This window comes from Fundulus heteroclitus, chromosome 7, assembly GCF_011125445.2.
Source record: "Fundulus heteroclitus isolate FHET01 chromosome 7, MU-UCD_Fhet_4.1, whole genome shotgun sequence".
Lineage (NCBI taxonomy): Eukaryota > Metazoa > Chordata > Actinopteri > Cyprinodontiformes > Fundulidae > Fundulus > Fundulus heteroclitus.
Genome location: NC_046367.1, coordinates 12552078 through 12560002, shown reverse-complemented (window position 1 = coordinate 12560002; position 7925 = coordinate 12552078). Strand labels below are relative to the sequence as shown.

Here is a 7925-nt window from a genome sequence, read left to right as displayed (position 1 = left end):
ATCAATGCATTCTAAATAAAACAACAAAGCAACACATTGATATGATTGAATAAAACTAAGTATAGTTATTTCATGAAGCAAAACGAAATACAGTAACAGAAGGGAAAAAAATGGTCTAAATGTTTAATTGGTGTGGAATGTGACGGTCATGGTATAAATATTTTTTTTAATTTAACAGCAACTTTTCTTAAGCAGACATTTCATAATTATATAGACTTATGTATTTACTATGTAATGTGGTATCAAATGCACCAGCAGCACCAGAACCTGGAGATTGTCCATTCTTTCAAATTCATCTGGAATCCCAGAAAAATCTCTGGAGCAACATGTTGTCAAAAAGCCCCCAAATAGTTGCACATGCAACTACGCTTTCCCAGTCTTAGCATTACAAACTGGACTTTTGTCTCTCAGACGACTGACACTGCAGGGTTTCACATCTGTGTGTGAAGGAAACACCGCTGACCTCAGCTTCACTCCTTGTTGCATTCAACCGAGAGTAAATTAGGTGTTATAACGGTGTGGCTGATCTTGGTGCCAGCTGAGAGCACATACACTCCTGAGAAAAAAAAACTGCTTCACACGTTCATACGCACATGTTGGTTAACTTAATGTTTGAACCTGTTTAAACAGTTTATGTAGGGTGCTAACTCTTAATCAGTCATCGAGTTCTAGCTGATGCAGGTCACTTATAGAAACAGACACAGAGAAAGAAACTAAGTATAAAAGGTCAAATAAGTACATTTATATTTACTTTCTTGCTGGTAATAATGGAAATCAATAATTGGGTCAGTTTTTCTTCTCTGTTTTTTTGCTGTGGTGTAGGGGGCTGCAAGTTACAAAAGTTTTCATACCCCTTGAATTTATTCACATTTTGCCATGTTACAGCTACACCCATCAATGTGGAGATTTTATATACTAGACCTACAGGAAGCCTCACTTAATTGTGAACAGAAAGTAAAATTTTGTCAGTAATTTATTTTTATTTTTATGAATCAACATATCATCTTCAAACCACTATAGGAAAAAAACAATCTGGACAACTTGCGATCGCAAAATAACAAGTTACAGCCCCAGTTAAAATCTTCCATTCATCAGTAAGGTTATTAAAAGAGTTTCAACAGATCAATACCTTCTCAACAACGACCAGCCACTTTTATGGAGACAAATTTCTGCCAAAACGTTGCACACAAAAAAAAGTTTTGCACACAAATAAAACTTGTTTTGCACACAAAAAGATATGTTTCACACAAAAAAAATTGTTTTGCAAACTGTTCGCCAACCTTGCACTCAAAATATCATTTATAAGTTTTCCTCGAGCACAAAACGGTCTCTGCTCGCACAAAACAGCCTCTGCTCGAGTACGAAACAATCCCACTACCGCTGCGGTAAATTTGTGCCAAAAGTCACGTGATGCATTGAGTTGTTGTTGTTGTTGTTCAGACTTCCCGACAGCAGGGAGCGCACCCGAAAGAAACTGAAACGCGCCGGTTTGGCTGAAGAAGAAAAACGTGATATCACAGCTAACAGCATTAGCACCCCACAGGTAACTTTCAAAGCTTTCCCGGTGAAAAAGTAATAGCTCACTGATAGATCATGTAAGATTTCAGTTAAAGGCACTGTTTAGTTTTATCTCTGATCTAAAAATGCTGTGTAACGGACTTTTGAAAAATAACGTATTTAAACCATGATTTAACTCTCCTTTCAGAATTCAACGTGTTTGGAGAGACGTGTGGTGCGCAGGAACAAACATATACAACAATGTGCTGCACTCAGGAGAGGACAACAGTTTGCTTGAGCTGTCAAACATGTTGGATAACTTCTGTTGTCACTATTTATTTATCCCAAGACTACAACTAAGTTTTCACACCATCAGCAGTGGCTGAGATGACCATTCACTCAGAACTGAGAGGAATCTGACACTTATGGGAGATGGGAAGCATCCAGCATGCTGTGGTAGAACCAGAAATCACAGAGGTAAGATGGATTTTTTTTGTGCGTGCTATTATACAGTTTCTCACAATGCATATATTTCAAACCAGAAATTAATTTATCTGATCATTCCAATACAACAAAACATCGAAAACATCAGAGGTGGCATTGAAACTGTTTTCTTTGAAATGTGTTTATTATTAAAATAATTAATGGATTTTGGAGTCTTTTTTTCAATCCTTAGCTCCATGAATTAAATTATATTCAGTAAGTTGTAGCAACAGAATCATGGCCTCTTTTTTATTCTCTATATATCTCCATCTTTCTTGCAGGGACTCTGCCTGCCTCATATTGACAGTGGACTGCTGGATGACCCACACTGTGGGGTCACTATTCCTGAAACTGGCAATGTGTTGAGCCCCGAACAACTGGTAGCACTGAGGGCAGCCATGGATGCACTGGGACATTCTGAATCACACGGTTCAGATATATATATATATATATATATATATATATATATATATATATATATATATATATATATATATAAATAAATGTTGCTACTGTCCAGTATGACCAACACTTTACGAGTTTAATCTTATTTTGGTTACCATTGTTGCAAAAGGTTTTCAAGTAATAAAATCTAGCCAGGAAAATGTAACTAAGTTAGTGTATTCACTGAATAAAAATGTAGAATTGCTAGGATTGTGATAGTAAATGTGTAAGGTACTGTATAAACCTTTTGAAAATGCTGAGGTTATTGAAAAAAAAGGGGCACATGACCCCTTTTTTTTACTAAAACTGAGGATGCAAACATTGTGAGACAATTAAACAGTCCTTTATTTTCCACATTGCATAATAAACATACCCTTTGATAAACTCTTCATTTCCAATTCTTACCAATATTAATCAAAGTGAATACACCTTTTTCACAAGGATTGCTTTTATTGTTGAAATTAAGACTGAAAGAACTCCATTAATTCTCCAGGTTTTTCCCAGTAAACAATCCATATATTAACAATAAAACGGGCTGTATTAAAAAAAACTGGCTGATGAAATGGATGAAGCCAAAAACAGGACTATGAAAAACAATTTCTGCATGTAAGACTCAGGAAATTTAGAACAATCTCAAACCTGGCCTTTTTTTTTTTTTAGCCTGAAGGGCTCCACTAAGAGCTATGAAGGACATGCTGCAACAGTTACTGATCAAAGTAGTTAATACTGGGAACTAAAACGGTTACATATTAAGTTATTTTTTAACAAGCCCAACTCCTCATGTGTTTAAAGATTCCATCAAATCCTGAATTGTTCAAGTCTTGGTAGTCTCGTGATGGAAGTCGACCTGGTAGACTACCAGAGTTTATGTAGGAGCCTTCCATCCAGCCCAGAACTTTGATGGCCTTCAACTCATCAGTGGGTGCTGGAAAACAGATATGTGTTATTGTTATGTAAAGGATAATACTGTTAAAGAAAAAAATAAATCACCACTTCGATGAAAACAAACTTTTCAAGAAAATATCTGCTCATGTGGCTAATTCCAGCTGTGGTTTTTGCCATGGCCAAACCAATTTTATTAAGTGCACAACACATATTTGCAATTGGGCACAGATGACCTCATTTTTACTTTGAAGAAATTAAGGAGTTAGAAAGGTAGTGAGATATGATCTAGATCTGCTGCTATATGCTTTACTTGTAACATTCATATTTATGTTAGAAAACGCAATTTTTAATTAATTTCCTTACCAATTTTCATATAATCAATATCCACTCGTTGCAATTATTTTAAATTCATTAAGAATTCGTTTTGCACATAAGCATACATGCATTGGTTTGACAGTTTTAGGATAAATTACCAAATCCAAACACCAATTTAGATTTGCACCAATAAGAACAATAGACAGTCATTTGAAAACAACACAAAAACCACATGATAATCTGTTAACAATGCATTTATCTGGGTATCCACTCAGGTACTATTTATTTGACACAGCACAGTAAAAGCAGAAGCCAACCACAGTGGCTGCATTACAAAGCAAAAGTTGTTTTAGCATGGCGTTCAACCTAAGGCAAGCTTTCATGTTATTTGCTCTAAAAAGTAACATGGTCCCTTACTGTAACATAGCAGGGCCTTTAACTGAAATCTTACATGATCTATCACCATAGTGAGCTATTACTTTTTCACCGGGAAAGCTTTGAAAGTTACCTGTGGGGTGCTAATCATGTTAGCTGTGATATCACGTTTTTCTTCTTCAGCCAAACCGGCGCGTTTCAGTTTCTTTCGGGTGCGCCCCCTGCTGTCGGGAAGTCTGAACAACAACAACAACTCAATGCATCACGTGACTTTTGGCACAAATTTACCGCAGCGGTAGTGGGATTGTTTCGTACTCGAGCAGAGGCTGTTTTGTGCGAGCAGAGACCGTTTTGTGCTCGAGGAAAACTTATAAATGATATTTTGAGTGCAAGGTTGGCGAACAGTTTGCAAAACATTTTTTTTGTGTGAAACAAATCTTTTTGTGTGCAAACAAGTTTTGTTTGTGTGCAAAACTTTTTTTTGTGTGCAACGTTTTGGCAGAAATTTGTCTCCATACACTTTGATGTCTACCAGTCTGGTTTCAGGTTTCTGGTGTTCAGTGACATCTGTATAAAAGCAGACTGTGGAAGAACCACAGTGCTGGTATCATTGGACCTCAGCCCAGCATTCGACACCATCGACGTTTGTATATTGCTAACGTGACTGGAAAACTGGCACAGCCTTTCTGGTACGGTACTTGCCTGGTTTTAGTCTTAAGTTACCGTAACTTTGCAGGGGACACACAACTCTGCATTACAAATTCATCAGGTGAATATGAACCCATTCAGGCATGAGTAGACGCATGGAACAAATCAATGTGTGGATGTGCCACGATGTTTAGCAGTTAGATAAAAGCAAAATCAAAGTACTATTTTTGGACCAAAGGAACAGCGATCAAGAGTCAGCACACACGTGTCCTCACTGAAACTAAGACATTAGAGCACATCACCCCAGTTCTACATTCCTTACACTGGCCCCCCATGTATTTCAGAGAGTGGACTTTACAGCACCTCTGCTAGTTATAGATCACTGAATGGTTTAGCACCAAATGACAGTACAGACCTTTTGTCCTATTCCAGACCTTCAACTCCACTCTGCATACCCAGAATCAGAATCAAATGTGGAGAAACTCCCAGAAAACTGCAAACATATTTGTTTAGACTGTTCTGTTTTAACAAGTAATTTAAACATCATTAATTTGAGTCTGCAGTGCAGCTTTTCTTTGTTTTTCTTTATTATGTCACTGTTTTTTTCTCCTGTGACAGTTAGCTGGAGGTCTTTTGGCCAAAGCTGTGGCATGAACGCTGCTGTGTTTTATTTCCTCAGGTTTGGGATTGTTCCTCATTTAAATCCAAGGTTTCAAGTTCTTCATAATCCTGGGGTAAAAAGGACTCAAAAGAGGTGGTGGGCCATAAGTTACATGCCCAGGTCTCTGTGTGACAGTTGGGACAGCTGTCACACAGAGACAGGAAGGGTAATGGTTTTCTGTTCTTCCTTAATATTACTTTACATATTGATTTGAGTAGTTTAGATTCTTATCTTTAAAATGGTTTTCAATAGTCTGACTCTTTAGTTAACTATTTGCAGTGCACACATTTAGTTAACTTTGTTTGTCAGTTCTCTTGTATTTTTTGTTAAATGCAACAAATTAATTTCTTCTTTTGAGTTACCAGTTTCCTCCGGACCTGCTGCTGAAATCATACAGATGAGCTCCAGCTGATGTCCTTATATGGCTGTCAAGCTTCCTCAGCGGGTCGTTCCATTTGTTTGGCAGGGGAAGGGTAAATTTGGCCTTTAGTTTAATTTTACCATTTCTTTAATGTTTCTTCTTTTTGTGACTTAGTTCAATGCTAATATTTATTCAATTTAAAGATTTAGTAATGTGCTGACCAGTATTTGTTTAAGTTCTTGTGTGTTTAATTACCCCTGTGTGTGAATTAGCAGTGGTCTGATCAGCCACTATTTAAGTTCCCCTCATGACTTGTTTGTTAGGTCAGTTTTGTGCTTGAGTTCTTTGTGTTACTACCTGAGTTGTAGTTTGTTATGTTGACCTCAGTTTTTGGGCCCCAATTTATCATTTTTGAACAATTTTTGTATTTTTGTAATAAATTAGGAATATATTTTGAAAATTTTCAACATCTCTTTAGCTGGTCTATGTAAAACCTTCACAGTCTCCATTAGTGCTCTTTCTGAATCAGTGCACCTTTCAATAACTATTTTGTGGCAGTAAAACATTGTTATCATAAAGAAATGCACTATAAAGAGCTGTTCCATTGCAGATAACTTGTGCAGCTGGAACAAATGAATTTACTGTTTAAAAAAACCTGGGTTGCATAAGTCTTTTTCTGCTACAGGTGCGACGCAAATAAAAAAGCACCAATAACCTCATAAAATAGCAATATTTTGTAAAAAAGCTGCTGATTTCTATTATCAGATTGTTGCTGCTACATATTATGTGTGTGTTTCAGGTCTATTAAGAAGTCATTTTTTTATCGCCATTGAAGCTGATGTTAAAAGTCGACCCTGTCGTGTTGTTTTAATTCACTTTGGGGCTGATAATGTCCACTGGACAGACGCAGTGGACACAGGGAGGGTCACTGCAAATCACACAAATGTTCCCCATGCTCTCAGTCAGCTTTTTCTGCTGAAGGAAGTCAAGGAGATCATTGCGAGACTTTCCTAAATACATAACAGCCAGTTCTGTTCTTATGTGGAGTGAGTGGTAGTGAGTACGAGGACCTTGAAAAGGCTTTGTATATTTTCTCGTATCAGCTCCTCTCTTGCTCAACAGTGTCAAAATATCCCTCTTTCCTGTTCTGTAGTATTGAAAAGAGCATTTCTTAAAATAGCATGCTGAAAATATTTCCCACTAAATGTCTGAATCAAAAATACAAAACTCAAAATGGTCAAGATGTGTTTTAAATCAGCACAGCACACAGGGTCCTCATCATAGCTGTCAACATGCTCCAGAATGTGATGAAATGGTTGCTTTGGAGCATCTCTGTTCTCAGACTGCATAAGGACCACTTTTTGGATGCGTATTGTCGGTGCTACACGATGGAGACACCTCTGGCGGATTTGGTCCAGTTGCATGTGGATAGACAACCTAGAACAAAAATGCAGCAAGGCCATTGATGTGGCCGAAAAATATGATGCATTCTTTAAGCTTTGAGGATCCCTGAGTCAGTTCTAAATTGAGCTGATGTGCCAAGCTATGTTTTGATAAAGCCAAAATGTGTTGTCTCTCTAACTTTAGATGCACTGTATTTAATCTAGAAGTCATGCCCACAGCACCATTTAAGATTCTGTCCCACAACTTTACCTAGACTTTGATTTTCCACCAAAAATCTGTTTGTTGGACTTTCAGTGTAAATGGCTCGCTTCCCAATGGTAACATTTTTAAATTTGAAAAACTGCTCCTTGACACTTGTGTCCGTTACGTAACGCAAGACCAGTGCAAGCTGCGCTACATTACTCACGTCTGTCGTCTCCTTAATAGCATAAGAAACCACAACAGAGACTAGCAGTGCCTCACATAGTTTCCTCAGCTTTTTCGATCCAGCATTTGCCTTGTGTTCTCGAAACAACCAAATTGCCCCCCAAAAATGACACAATTTAACTTTAACTTTTATGATTTCCCTATCTTTCTTCACCTTATCATTGTGCCGCTCCGTTTCCCCGTGCAGCTTGTACTGCTGTAGCCCCTGCAGTAGATCCGAGCTGGTTTCCTCAAAGGTTTTGGAAACTGCTGTTTGTACAGTAAATGTCCGGCAGTGTTCTAGTGTCTCGTTGAGGCCTTACTAAGACAAGTCAGATATATAAGCCCAACATGGGTCCATACACTATGTCATTTCCTACCAAATAACAGGCACTCCATGCAATACAGTGTGTGATGTTCCCTGGAGCCTGTGAGCCATGCTTGTAG

General features: G+C 37.8%; 1 long non-coding RNA gene across 1 annotated transcript; it reads left to right on the top strand.

The window, feature by feature from the left end:
- The first annotated feature begins 1500 nt into the window (after window positions 1-1500).
- LOC118563607 lies at window positions 1501-2449 on the top strand. Its single transcript, XR_004931297.1, has 3 exons — window positions 1501-1543; window positions 1706-1974; window positions 2262-2449. It is a non-coding gene; the product is annotated as an uncharacterized LOC118563607 (long non-coding RNA).
- Window positions 2450-7925: the final 5476 nt, after the last annotated feature.